Raw genomic sequence first — 15,151 nt, 5'->3', positions numbered from 1 at the left:
ACTGTCAGAGGTCCCTTAGACTGCCCAGGCCTTCTAACTGAGACCAATGTTCAGGAGGTCTGAGTTGGTTCAATGCTGGTTTCCTAGCTATCAATCTGGGGCCTAGTAGCTCCTGCTTGTTCAGGTCAGCTGTCTCTGTGGGTTTCTGTAGCCTGGTCTTGTCCTCCTTTTCTGCATCTGGATTCCAGTTCGGCTCAGTGTTTAGCTGTGGGTGTCTGCTTCTGTTTTCATCAGCTACTGGATGAGGGCTCTATGATGATGGATAAGTTAGTCATCAATCTCATTATCAGGGAAGGGCATTTATGGACTTCCCACTGTTGCTCGAATTGTTCGTTGGGGTCAGTCTTGTAGGTCTCTGGACATTTCTCTAGAGTCACTTTTCTCTTCAAACCTATAATGGATCCCTCTTTTATGTCATCTCTCCCTCCCTCCCTCCCACCTTTCCTCTCTTCCTCCCTCCCACCCCTCTCATCTATTCTTCCCCTGACCCAATCTTCCTAGTCCCATGTGCTTTCCTCTCCTCCCCTTCTCTTTCTTCTAGCTCCCTCTCCACTCACTGCCTCCCCACTCCCAATATGCTCAGGAGATCTTGTTCCTTTCCCCTTCTGTGAGGGATCTTGTATGAATCTCTTAGATTCCTCCTTGTATCCTAGTTTCTCTGGCGGTGTGAATTATAGGCTGGTGATCCTTTGCTCTATAATGATATAATGATATAAAATGAGTGAGTATATACCATGTTCCTCTTTTTGTGATCATTCAGGATGGTTTCTTCAAGCTCCATCCATTTGCCTGCGAATTTCAAGATTACATTTTTCCCCCCGCAGAATAGTATTCCATTGTGTAAATGTGCCATGTCTTCTTTATCCATTCTTCAGTTGAAGGGCATCTAGGTTGCTTCCAGGATCTTGCTATTACAAATAATGCTGCTATGAACATAGTTGAGCACGTGTATTTTTTTCATGGATGTGGATCATTTGGGTATATGACTAAGAGGGGGATTGCAGGGTCCTGTGGAAGACTGATTCCCATTTTCCTGAGGAACCGCCATACTGTTCTCCAAAATGCTGTACCCAGCAGTGGAGGAGTGTTCCCCTTTTTCTACATCCTCTCCAGCGTCATTGGTGTTTCTAATTTTAGCCATTCTGATAGGAGTAAGATGGTATCTCAGAGTTGTTTTGATTTGCATTTTCCTGATCGCTAAGGATGTTTAGCACTTTCTTAAGTGTCTTTCAGCCTTTTTGATTTCCTATATTGAGAATTCTCTCCTCAGTTCTGTACCCCACTTTTAATAGGGTTATTTGGTGTTTTGGTGACAAGTTTCTTGAGTTCTTTGTATATTTTGGAGATCAGTCCTCTGTCAGATGTAGAGTTGGTGAACATCTTTTCCCACTCTGTGGGTTGCCATTTGGTCTTGTGGACTGTGCCTTACAGAAGCTTCTCAGTTTTAGGAGGTCCCATTTATTAATTGTTGATCTCAGTGTCTGTGCTACTGGAGTTATATTCAGAAAGCTGTCTCCTGTACCAATTTGTTCAAGAGTACCTCCCACTTTCTCTTCTAAAAGGTTCAGTGTGGCTGGATTTATGTTGAGGTCTTTGATCCATTTGGACATGAGTTTTGTGCATGGCGATAGACATGGGTCTATCTGCAGTCTTCTACACACCATCATCCAGTTGTGCCAGAACCATTTATTGAAGATGCTTTTCTCCTTCTTTTGTATACTTTTAGTTGCTTTGTCAAAAATCAGGTGTTCATGGGTGTGTGGGTTAATATCAAGATTTTCGATTCAATTCCATTGTTCTACCTGTCTATTTTTGTGCCAATACCAGGCTATTTTCAGGACTATGGCTCTATAGTAGAGCTTGAAGTTGGGGATTGTGATGCCTACTGAAGTTCCTTAGATTGTACAGGGTTGTGTTGGGTATCCTGGGTCTTTTGTTTTTCCATATAAAGTTGATTATTTCAAGGTCAGTGAAGAATTGTGCTGGGATTTTGATTTGAATTACATTGAATCAGATTGCTTTTGGCATGATTGCCATTTTTACTATGTTTAACCTATCCAAGAGCATGGGAGACCTTTCCATTTTCTGGTATCTTCTTTAATTTCTTAATTTAAAGATACAAAGTTCTTGTTTTATAGGTTTTTTTTGTTTGTTTGTTTTTTGTTTATCTTGTATCCTGTCACTTTGCTGAAGGTGTTTATCAGCTGTAGGAGTTCCCTGGTAGAGTTTTTCTGGTCACTTACATAAACTGCAAATAGTAACAGTTTGACTTATCCCTTTCCAATTTGTATCCCCTGGATCTCCTTTTGTTGTCTTATTGCTTTAGCTAGAACTTCAAGTACAATATTGAAGGGTATGGAGAGAGAGGGCAGCCTTGTCTTGTTCCTGATTTTATTTTAGAGGAATAGTCTTAAGCTCTCCATTCAGTTTGATGTTGGCAGTTGGGTTGCTGTATATTGCTTTTATTATGTTTAGTTATGTTCCTGTTATCACTGATCTCTCCAAGACCTTTATCATGAAAGGGTGTTGAATTTTGTCAAAGGCTTTTTCAGCATCTAGGGAGATGATCATGTGCTTTTTCTTTTTCTTTTTTTTTTTCTTTCTTTTTTTTTTTTTTTTTTGTGGTTTTTCTTTTTCAAACTGAAAGATTGTGGATCACATTGATAGATTTTCGTATGTTGAACCATCCCTGAAACCCAAGGATGAAGCCTACTTGGTCATAGTGGATAATTTCTTTGATGTGTTCTTAGATTCGATTTGCCAGTATTTTATTGAGTATTTTTGCATCAATGTTCATGACGGCTATTGGTCTGTAGTTCTCTTTCTTTGTTGTGTCTGTGTGTGGCTTGGGTACCAAGTTAATTGTGGCCTCGTGAAGAGTTTGGTAATGAACCTTCTGCTTCTGTTGTGTGGAACAATTTGAGGAGTATTGGTATTTCTCTTCTTTGAATTTCTGGTAGAATAGAATTTTGCACTGAAGCCATCTGGCCTTGAGGTTTTTTTTTTTTTTTTTTTTTTTTTGTTGTTTTGTTTTGGTTGGGAGGCTTTTGATTTTTGATGACTGCTTCTCTTTCATTAGGGGTTAGGGGTCTATGTAAGTGCTTATCTGTTCTTGTTTTAATTTTGGTAAGTGACAGTTATCCAGAAATTTGTTCATTTCCTTTGAATTTTCAAATTTTGTGGAGTACAGGTTTTCAAAGTATGACCTGAAGAGTTTCTGGTTTTCCTCAGTGTCTGTTGTTTTGTCCCTATTTCATTTCTAATTTTGATAATTTGCATGTTCTCTCTCTGCTTTTTGGTTAGTTTGGATAAAGGTTTGTCTATCTTGTTGATTTTCTCGAAAAACCAACTCTTTGTTGCATTGATTTTTTTTTTTTGTATTGTTTTCCTGGTTTCTACTTTATTGATTTCAGCCCTCAAATTGATTATTTCCTGGCATCAACTCTCCAGTTTGCTTCTTTTTGTTCTAAGGCTTTCAGTTATATTGTTAATTCTCCAATGTGACTATCCTATATTTTCTTCATTTGGGCACTTAGTGCAAAGAACTTCCCTCATAGCACTGCTTTCAAAGTGTCCCGTAAGTTCGGGTATATTGTGTCTTTATTCTAGTTGAATTCTAGGAAGTCTGTAGTGAGATAGTCCTTCTGTAGCACTGACCATGCCCATTGGGGGGTGGAGCCATGGGCGGAAGTGACCTGTGGAAGGAGGTCAGAGGGGGCCAGGAAGGCGCTCTCTTTCTGGCGTGACTCGGACAGGAGAGGATCGGGTTGAATTTCCTGGTGTTCATCTGTCTAGGTTGTAAGTTATTTCTCCCTGAATAAACATCTATTCGGCCTATTTGTTTATCCTGATCCTTATTTACTGCAATATCTGGTGTCAGAAGTGGGATTTACCTGGGTTTTGCCCCCAGGCGGCAGAAGCCGCCCCCAACGGGCAGGGTTTAACCAGGTGGACTCACCACAGCTTTGGGACATTTGCCTCTTCCTTACTGCAAAGGAGATCTTTGCTGCTAAAACAGACCTGAGAAGACACTTACCGCTTAACATTTTTTGCCCATTTCCGCACGGGACTTTGCATTTGCGCAGAGCCGCCCGGCTTGCACGCGTTTCGTCTTGTGTTACAAGTAACTCCAAAAGTCCCCTTTTAACAAAATTCTGCTTGTCATAGTTTGTTAAGAACTTTTTACAGGAACCGGGATCAGACGAGCCTCGGCGGCTAGGCGCTATTTGGTGACACACCTCCAGGCGTAGCTACCACAAGCTGAGATATACAACTAAAAGCATCAAAGTTTCAGGACAGCAGAATTACACCCAAGGTAATTGTAACATCCTTTGCAATTTAAGCTGATATAAAATCTGAGATAAATTGTTCCATAACTATGGCAGATAATTTTACTATGCAGAACTTTAGGAATTATTTTACTTCATATGTAGAAGGGATTTTAGCAGAAACTTATGACTGGACCAATATATACTTTTATTGTGTAATAGCAATGGGTTTCATCATTAACATGATATTCTTAAAGAAATGGTTTGAGATTACAGCAAACAATAAGGAACTTGTACAAACCATAGGAGACTTAGTAACAAAGATTCGAAACATTGAAAATGATAGAATTCAAAGCATAGAGACAAGGACTCAAAACATTGAAAATGATAGAATTCAAAGCATAGAGACAATGATTCAAAACATTGAAAATGATAGAATTCAAAACATAGAGACAAAGATTCGAAACATTGAAAATGATAGAATTCAAAGCATAGAAAATATAGAAAGAAAGGTTCAGAATATTGAAGATGGCATTGGCGAGCTGAAAGGTATAATTTGTTTCATGTCAGATACCTCAATAACCAGAACAGAAACAATGCAATGCATTAACAAACTAGCAGAAACAGCCCACTCCTGGTCGGAGGAAGCTACTAATAAGTTTAAAAAACTGGAACATCAGATAGAAAGACTAGATGACAGAATCTCTTCCATGTCTGAGGATAATGGCAAGCTAGCAGATAGAACATTGTTTCTGGAAGGCAGTTTACACGCCATTCAGATAATATCTAAGGATGATAAGATTAAAAACATGGAATCATTTGTAGTTGGAGAAAGTAAGAAACTGACTGATGCAATGAAGTCTCTAGAAAGTTATTTGATTCAAGAAGTTCAGACACTCAAAGAAACAATGGTGAACAGATTTCAGGCTTTAGAAGACCTTCAGTCTGATACATCAGAAGAAGAACTACAGGTAACAGGGCATGAAAAAGATTTAAAATTTTCCACACCATTTAGGGTCAGGGGAGCTTTCCCTGTATCTATTCATGAAAAGCCAGCAACGAAGAAACATCCAAAAGGTGTCATTGCATATCAGTGGGAACCAATACGTATGAAAGATTTAAAAGGTATAAAGGAAGCAGTAGTCTCTTATGGCATGCACTCACCTTATGTGAAGCAATTAGTAGAATCATGGGCATGGAATAACAACCCCTAAGGATTGGGATCAATTAATATGAGCTGTCCTTGAAAGCTCCTCTCAATTAGAATGGAGGGCTTTATGGAGAGAGGAAGCAAAAGCTCTTGAACTTCAGGGCTTAAAGAAAGGTTATAAAGCTCCCCAAGATAAAATTCTTGGTGAGGGTCTCTATGCTGACCCAGAAACCCAAGCTACCTATGATGAACACATCTTGTCTCTATGCAGTACAGCAGCTTTGAATGCTTGGGATAAGGTTCATGAATTAGGAGAGAGGATAGAACCCTATACCAAGATAAAGCAAGGACCTAGAGAACGTTTTAGTATCTTTCTAGAAAGATTATCTAGGGCAGTACAATTAGAGATAGCAGACATAGATGCTAGGCGAATACTCATAGAATCTTTAGCTTATACGAATGCGAATCCTCAATGCAAAAAGGTGCTTTGGCCTTTAAAAATGCGATCAGCACCCTTGGATGAATGGGTCCTATATACAGGCAACATTGAGTATAATGACAATAAGACTGAAGCATGGATAGGAGAAGCCATATCTAAAGGTCAGAGAAGATATCAAGATAACAGAGTTCCTTACTATGGTAACAGAGGAAGCTTGGGTAGGAGAAGCCATCCCCAAAGGTTTGAAGAGATATCAACATGTCAGATGTTATAACTGTGGTAAGATAGGACATCTAAAAAGAAATTGTAGGCAAAGCTTCCCTAGAAATAACACCCCCAGGAATGAATCAAACAGAAGGCCTCAGCCTCCTGGGTTATGTAGAAGGTGTGGCAAAGGCAGACACTGGACAAATGAATGTAGATCGACCAGAGACAAGCAAGGAAACCCTTTACCATTGGGAAACTCCTTGGGGGGCCTCTTGAAGGTCCCCACGTCACAGGTGGTTCGAACATTCCCAGTCACAGTGGAAGACAATCTCCCACAGGACAATTAGAAAATTCTGTGCCTATTATAAAAACTCATACTGCTCTGGATGACGAACTAGTGACGGAAGTTGAATCAAACATGACAGAAGGAAATGAAAAACGTATATTTTGGCAAACTGCTATAAATAGTCATAGGCCTAGATTGATAGTTAAGATGAATAATAGACTGTTTGAGGGTCTCCTGGACACAGGAGCTGATGTAACTATCATATCTAATAAATCTTGGCCTCAAAGATGGCCCCTGCACGAGATGGATTGAATGTATAGGACCAGAAGGACAGAGAGGGAGGTTGAGACCATATGTGGCTGATGTAGTGATAAATTTATGGGGTCGTGATCTATTACAGCAATGGAATACACAGATTAACATTCCTCCTGTATTAGATAGGAACTGTTAAGTACTATACAAGACAGAGACCAAATATCCAGGCAGTAAAAAAACAAAATACAAATGCTGAACAAACAGAGGAACCAAAAGCCCTACCTTTAAAATGGCTAACAGAGGAACCTGTCTGGGTAGGACAATGGCCTATGACCTCTGAGAAGTTAGAAGCTTTAGAAAGCCTGGTTCAGGAACAGCTAAATGCTGGACATATTGAGGAATCAACCAGCCCTTGGAATTCTCCTGTATTTGTGATCAAAAAGAAATCTGGTAAATGGAGAATGCTTACAGACCTGAGAGCCATCAATAAAGTTATCTAGCCAATGGGCTCTCTACAGCCTGGAATGCCCTTGCCTTCTTTGATACCCAAAGAATGGCCTATTATAGTTATTGATTTAAAGGATTGCTTCTTCACTATACCTTTACAAGAACAAGACAAAGAGAAATTTGCCTTCACGGTACCTAATTATAATAATTCTCAACCGGTGAAGAGATATCAATGGAAGGTTTTGCCACAGGGAATGCTAAATAGCCCCACCCTGTGCCAATATTTCATACAAAAACCGTTAGAAATAATTCGTAAACAGTTTCCACAATCCATAATCTATCATTACATGGATGATATATTGTTAGCTGACTCTAAAGGAGAAATATTAGAAAAATGTTTGAGAAAGTAAAGGAAGTTTTACCTCGCTGGGGATTACAAATTGCACCTGAAAAAATACAAAAAGGAGAGTCTATCAACTACTTAGGATATAAAATAGGTCTACAGAAAATTAGATCACAAAAAGTACAGATCAGAAGAGATCGCTACCAGACTCTTAATGATCTTCAAAAATTACTAGGAGAGATTTCTCAACTGCAAACCATAATTGGAGTAGAAGGGCACGATTTGAAAAACTTGAAAATGGCCCTAAAAGGAGATAAGGACTTGAATAGTCCACGAATACTATCAGCTGAAGCTGAGAAGGAATTAGGAATTAGAATGGGTAGAAAAGAGGATACTAGAAGCACATGTGGACCGTGTGGATCCAAACCTAGACTGTATTCTGGTTATATTACCATCTAGAGAATATCCTTCAGGGATTTTGATGCAGAGAGAAGATAACATACTAGAATGGATATTCCTACCACATAAACAGAATAAAAAACTAAAAACATATATAGAAAAGATCTCTGACTTGATTATAAAAGGTAAATTAAGACTTCGTCAGCTAATAGGAAGGGACCCAGCAGAAATTATAGTACCTTTAACTAATGAGGAAATTTCTTCCTTATGGAAAGATAACGAATATTGGCAGAGAGCTTGCAGTAATTTTTTGGGAACAATTAGCAACAACTATCCCAAAACTGAGAGAATCAAATTCATAAAGAAAACGATTTGGATTCTTCCATGCATTGTAAGAAAAACACCTATTTCTGGAGTTCATACATTCTACACTGATGCAAATAAATCAGGTAAGGCAGGATATAAATCAGGAAAAATTAGCAAAGTGGTTCAAAGCCCTTACAATTCTGTACAAAAGGCAGAATTGTATGCCATTCTCATGGTACTTATGGATTTTAAAGAACCTCTCAATATAGTTACTGACTCTCAATACGCAGAGAGAGTCGTTTTACACATTGAGACTGCAGAATTTATTCCTGACAATACAGAATTAACTTCATTGTTTATACAGTTACAAGCTACTATCAGAAAGAGGACTCATCCTATATATATAACACACATCAGATCCCATACGGGTCTGCCAGGTCCTCTAGCACAAGGCAATGATGAAATTGATCGTTTATTGATAGGAAGTGTGCTAGAAGCCTCAGAGTTTCATAAGAAACACCACGTGAACAGCAAAGGTTTAAAAAAGGATTTTTCTATCACTTGGGAACAAGCCAAGGAAATAGTAAGGAAATGTCCTACTTGCTCATTCTATAACCAAACTCCTTTACCACCAGGCAGTAACCCTAAAGGTATAAATAGGAATGAAATATGGCAAATGGATGTGTTTCATTTTGCAGAACTTGGAAAATTAAAATATGTACATCACACTATAGATACATTTTCAGGGTTTCAATGGGCTTCTGCTCTGAGCTCTGAAAAGGCTGATTCTGTTATAACGCACCTTTTAGAGGTAATGGCCATTATGGGCATACCTGCACAAATAAAAACTGACAATGCTCCAGCATATGTCTCCAGCAAATTGAAAGAGTTTTTTGAGTATTACAAGATAAAGCACATAACTGGTATACCACACAATCCTACAGGACAAGCAGTGGTTGAGAGATCCAATCGTACTTTAAAAGAAATGCCCCATAAACAGGCAGGAGGAACCAAAACACCCAAACACAGATTACATAATGCTTTATTAACATTAAACTTTCTTAATGCTGATGAAAAAGGAAAAACAGCTGCAGAAAGACACTGGACAATAGAAAAAACTTCTGAACTAAATCAGCCAGTGTATTTCAAGGATGTACTGACCTCAGAATGGAAAGCAGGATATGTGTTACGTTGGGGTAGGGGTTTTGCATTTGTATCTACAGGAGAAGAAAAACTATGGATACCATCTAAGTTAATCAAGATCCGAGTTGAACAAGAGAAACATCTTAATGAAGAGAAATGACAAGTCATCCAACAAACTAGGTCCTATGAGGTGTGCGGAGGCCTCTCAAAGGTAGGGGAAGTGTTCTGTTCTTGTTTTTTACAGGAAAACAGAGAAAACTTATCATCAAACAGCCAAAAGACACTGAACATGTAGGTGCCTACAGAAGAGAAGACAGCTCTTCAGAAACAATCACTTAAGGAAGCAGAATCTGATATATGGTAAAAAAATATTTAATTGTAGTAAACTATTTCTATATAGAAATCTATTTCTCTCTACTATCTAGTATTCCTGAAGTCCCAAATTTTGTAAACCAATGCTGGCTTTGGAGTTGGATTTGGCTTTCCTTCTCTAAATTCAAGCATGTTGTTAAGATTAAATTCATGGTTTCTGCCTTAAATCAAGAAGCCAATTGGTGTAAGGCAGAAGAAAACAAAATCTGGGGACTCATATCTTATATGCAATTTTCTCTCTGAAATCCTAATTTTCTCACATACTTTTAATGCTTATTGTTGTCTTTCCCTAATGCATACCTTAAAACTTGAAAATTTTACTTTAATATTGATGTGTAACTTTTCCACAAGGCATAATAACGATTCCTAACAGCAGTCTTTGAACTCTCCGGAAAGAAGATGGGGCCCCACATCATCGTTTCCACTTGACTCAACCTGATGCATCGGAACTACAAACATCACCCTAAAACCGGTTTGAGACTGTTTTGCTCGAGACAACTCATGACTAGCTAGCTGTAATGGTGCACCTTTTTATTACACCCTGGCCAGAGTTTCAAATAGAACTACAGTCAAGAATTTTCTGCCACACAGTGACTAACTACATATGTCACAGCCAGTTCTGTTGAGAAATTTGGTTGCTAAAAATTTTCTTCCTACAGGATCCATTGGAGCAATCATCGTCCCATTTCAGCAGGAAGTAATCTTAATACGACTACGCCCCCTTTCCCTACCCTTGGAATTTTGTGATAATAGTCATCGTCTTTGGGTTGGTTTTAGTTATTTGGGATTGGGTGATGCTTACACTCGGGTTTATCTTTTAGACAGGAATAGGGAATGGTTGGTAAAGGTATGGTTTAGATGGGATATAGGTAGATTAGCCTATTTTCTTGAGAATTTGAGTAAGAATGAGATAGTATTTTACAGCTTACATTGTTGTGTATTCTTATGTGGTAAGCTATGTAAAATTAAGTTTATATTTTGTTATATTGTGTTAAATATTTCCACTTACAATGTTTTATGCACATTATTTTTTACCATATTCTATGTATGTATACTTTTCTTGTATTCAAGACATTTTGTATATTGATACAATTTGGGATATTTATCTTGCTGCCCTTTATAGTTCTACCTCTTGTCTTGACACTTATACTCTACCTCTATTTTAGGGATTTACATGTAGGTATATGTAAATAGTTATATTGTTTAAGTATTTGTTCCTGCTTTACTCAGGAAAGTTTTAATCAGTCTTTTTAGCTAAGTTCCCGAGTATTACAGATTATCTTCACTCACATTTCCTGTACCTATGAAATTAGTCAGATGTAGATGCTTAATCTTCAATTACTTCATAGACATGCAGAACATGGCATTTAAATGTTTTAATATTAGTACTCCATTGACATGAGACACTGTTGCTCCTGACAGCACCGTGCACTTTCCCGAAAATATGTTGGACACTGTTGTTGCTCCTGCTGGAGTTCAATCTCGCCTCAGCTAATGGCCTGTTGGGCATAGAATTGCCCCCACCTTGACCACTGATTTGGACATGCAGTCCTATGTGCTTGCAGGAGACAAATATAGAAGACTGCTTGACCTTGCCAAGTCAGGGTAAGACAGCCATTCTATTTCCCTGCTGTTGTTGTGGTCTGTCAAGTTCTCTTGGCCTTAGCCAAATCTGGGTGTACCAATGTCGCTGTGAGACCTAGAGTGACTGTTCAGGTGGCTTGCTGTTTCTGTCCTTGCTGCACCTTTTGGAAGTTGTCCATCCGCATTTCCTGTCTACTCTAGTATTGTTAATTTCCTTCTCAGGTCTTGATGAGGTTGAAGATTAAACTATCACAACTATTATTCTCTCTTCCTAGTTAGATATATTAGGTACTAGACTTATGTTTTCCAGCTTAGGACAACTCTATTGTAAACTCCATTATGCCCTCACCCTAGGACTAGATATGTAGGTCATTTTGTTCTCGATTTTCCTTTTCTTAGAGCACACTTGTTATTCACTGTTTTGTATATAGTTTTGTATTAAGCCTAAATTGTAGTGAGATAGTCCTTCTGTAGCACTGACCACGCCCATTGGGGGGTGGAGCCATGGGCGGAAGTGACCTGTGGAAGGAGGTCGGAGGGGGCCAGGAAGGCGCTCTCTTTCTGGCGTGACTGGGACAGGAGAGGATCGGGTTGAATTTCCTGGTGTTCATCTGTCTAGGTTGTAAGTTATTTCTCCCTGAATAAACATCTATTCGGCCTATTTGTTTATCCTGATCCTTATTTACCGCAATAGAAGTCTTTAATTTCTTTATTTCTTCTTTGACCCAGGTATGGTGCAATTGCACATTGTTCAGTTTGCATCAGTTGGTAGGGTTTCTGAGATTTGTGTTGTTGTTGAATTCCAACTTTAAACATGGTGGGCCGATAAGATACAGGGGACTATTCCAATTTTTTTTTTTTTTTTTTTGGTCTCTGTTGAGGTTAGTTATGGTGCCTAGTATGTGGTTGATTTTAGAGAAGGTTCCATATGGAGCTGAGAAGAATGTATATATATATATATTTTTGTGTGTGTGTTTGGATGGAATGTTCTATAGATGTCTGTTAAACCCAATTGGAACATAGCTTCAGTTAATTCTTTTGTTTCTTTGTTAAGTTTCTGTCTTGTGGTCCTGTCTAGTGGTGAGAGTGCGGTGTTGAAGTCTCCCACTATGAGTGTGTGAGGTTTTATGTGAGCTTTGAGTTTTAGTAGCATTTCTTTTACAAATGTGGGTGCCTTTGTATTTTTTAGATATTAGGATACCTTCACCTGCTTGTTTCTTGGGTCCAGTTGATTGGAAAATCTTTTTCCAACCCTGTACCCTAAGGTAATATCTGTCTTTGAAGCTTAGATGTGTTTCTTGTATGCAGCAGAAGGATGGAGTGTGTCTTTGTATCTATTCTGTTAGCCTGTGTCTTTTTATAGGCAAGTTAAGACCATTAATGTTGAGGCAAAGTAAGGACCATTGATTGTTAATTCTTGTTTGGTGGTATTGCCCTACATTCTGGCGAAGTGGGATTATCTATAGCCTATGTGTTTGTGAGCATAGTTAACTTCCTTGGCTTGGAGTTTTCCTTCCAGTACTTTCTGTAGGGCTGGATTTGTAGATATGTATTGTGAAAATCTGGCTTTGTCATTCAGTATTTTGTTTTCTTCGTCTATAATGATTGAGAGGTTTTCTCAGTATAATAGCCTGGCCTGGCATCCATGAACTCTTAGTACTTGTAGAACATCTATCCAGTATCTCCTGGCCTTGAGAGTTTCCATGGAGAAGTCAGGTGTAATTTTGATAGGTCTGCCTATATATGTTACCTGACCTTTTCCCTTCGCTGCTCTTAATATTCTTTCTTTATTCTGTATGTTAGGTGTTTTGATTATTATTATGTGTTGAGGGGTCTCTTTTCTTTGATCCAGTCTTTTTGGTGTTCGGTATGCTCCTTGTACTTTCATGGGCATGTCCTTCTTCCAATTGGGAAAGTTTTCTTCAATGATTTTGTTGAACATGTTTTCTGCACCTTTGAGCTGGGCTTCTTTGCTGCCTTCTATGCCTATTATTCTTAGGTTTGGCCTTTTCACGGTGTCTCACATTTTCTGGATGTTTTATGTTAAGGATTTGTTGGATTAAGATTATCTTTGGTCGATGAATCTAATTCCTCTAATTTATCTTCACTGCCTGAAATTCTCTCTTCGATGTCTTGTATTCTGTTGGTTATGCTTGTATCTGTAGTTCTTGATCATTTGCTCAGTTTTTCTATTTCCAGCATTCCCTCAGTCTGTGTTTTCTTTATTGTCTCTATTTCAGTTTTCATGTTTTGTTTCAGTCGTTTCGTACATCTGTTTGTTTTTTCTTGGCTTTCCCTGCTTTTGTTAATAGATTTTTTTCTTTCTTTCTTTCTTTTATTTTTTTAAGGTATTTTCAGTTTATTTGGAATGGCTTCTTCTCCACGGTTTCCACAGTTACTGGGAAAATAAATAACCCTGGACAAACACCTCTACCCTAGGGTTCTAAGGACACAGAGTCGGCAGGACTTGGGTGGTCACTTGCTCAGCAGGAGGCTGGCGCGCAGCACGCGGGGCACACGGCGAATGGTCAGGGACACTCGGGTGCCGCACACCAGCTGGGCTCCCGGCAGCGTCGACTGGCACGCAGCTGCATTGGGCGGCAGCGAGGTGGCATCGAGCTCATCCACAAGGGTGGCTGTGATGCCATGGAGCAGGTGTGTGTAAGCTGTACCCTGGAGCACCAGCAGGCTGCGAGGTTCCACCAGCAGCGAGGTGATGGGTTGTGGAGGCTGTCGGGGCTGTTCTATAGGGACATCGTCCTTTGGCTGTCGAGGTTCATAGAAATCAAGGACAGTGTGGGAGCCCAGGCTGATGGTGCTGATGGTTGGGTAGTACAGTAAGTAGTCCATCTTCATGAGGCCCAGTTCTGCAGCCTTCTCCCAGACAGCTGGGTCCACTTTGGCTTCGGGGCATTAAAAACCTGACGAAGCAAATATTCGTCCTCTTCCTTGGAGATGAAGTCAGGGACGTAGTAGATTAGAGGTGGGGCCTGCTCTACCCTGAATGGCTCCAGTGCTGGGACCTCCTGCTCCTCCATGGATACCAACTCCTTTTGTGCCGTCCGTCCACGTCTCCTCCAATTTCCAGATTCAACACCCTCATGCTTGCCCACCCCCCATCCCGTTAATATTTTTTCATTTGTTGCATTTTTTGCTTGGTCTTTTCCTGTATTTCTTCCAATTGTTGTTTGTTTGTTTTTTCTTCCATTTCCTTAAGGCATTTTCTCATATCATCTTGAGGGCTTCTATCATTTTTATGAATTTTTTTTAAGTCATTCTCTTCTGCTTCATCTGCCTTCGTGTGTTCAGATCTAGTTGGTGTAGAGTCCCTAGATTCTGATTCTGATGTTGTCATATTTCTTTCTATTGTTGGATGTTTTCTTGTATTGCCCTCTTTCCATCACTTCTTCCATTGGGTGTAGGTGGAGTCTCTCTCTCTCTCTCCCCGATAGGATACTCTCCTAGTGGGCGTAGGTGTGTCAGAAGTTCGATGTCTGTAGCTCTGGGTGGTCCAAACTCTCTAGGCAGTCTCTCCTTCCTCAGGGGCCCAGTAATGGGGGTCAAAGATCCCACGGTGCCACATGGATAGGTGGGTTTAGTGTGCTCAGAGCAGATCTAGGAAATTTCCCGGAGGTGGAGGGGTTGTTGGACCAGTGCTCTGGCCCAGTGCTCAACCAGAGCAGTGGAGCAGTGGGCTCAGTAGGGCACAGGGTGTGGGGAGGGTAGGTTGTGGGTGGGATGGTTTGTGGATAAGTGTACTAGGGCTGTTCTCTCTGGGGACAGGATATGGGGGGAGCGAGATTTGGGACTAATCCAGGAAGTTCCCAGGGAAGGGTGTGGGAGGAATCGACCTGAATTGGTCCCAGAGTCACCTCGGGCAGAGGCCCGGGGTTAATGATCTGGTAGGTGGGGACTCAGGGTGGTCCCTCGTGGATAGGTGGGTCTGAGGCAG

General features: G+C 39.9%; 1 pseudogene; it reads right to left on the bottom strand.

Moving 5' to 3' along the window:
* Positions 1–14,310, bottom strand: part of LOC127217022 (alpha-ketoglutarate-dependent dioxygenase alkB homolog 6-like) — a 169,123-nt pseudogene extending 154,813 nt beyond the window's left edge.
* Between the last annotated feature and the right edge of the window lie 841 nt (positions 14,311–15,151).

This window comes from Phodopus roborovskii, unplaced genomic scaffold (assembly GCF_943737965.1).
Source record: "Phodopus roborovskii unplaced genomic scaffold, PHOROB, whole genome shotgun sequence".
In the NCBI taxonomy this organism is placed as follows: Eukaryota; Metazoa; Chordata; class Mammalia; order Rodentia; family Cricetidae; genus Phodopus; species Phodopus roborovskii.
This window is presented reverse-complemented; position numbering and strand designations above follow the sequence as displayed.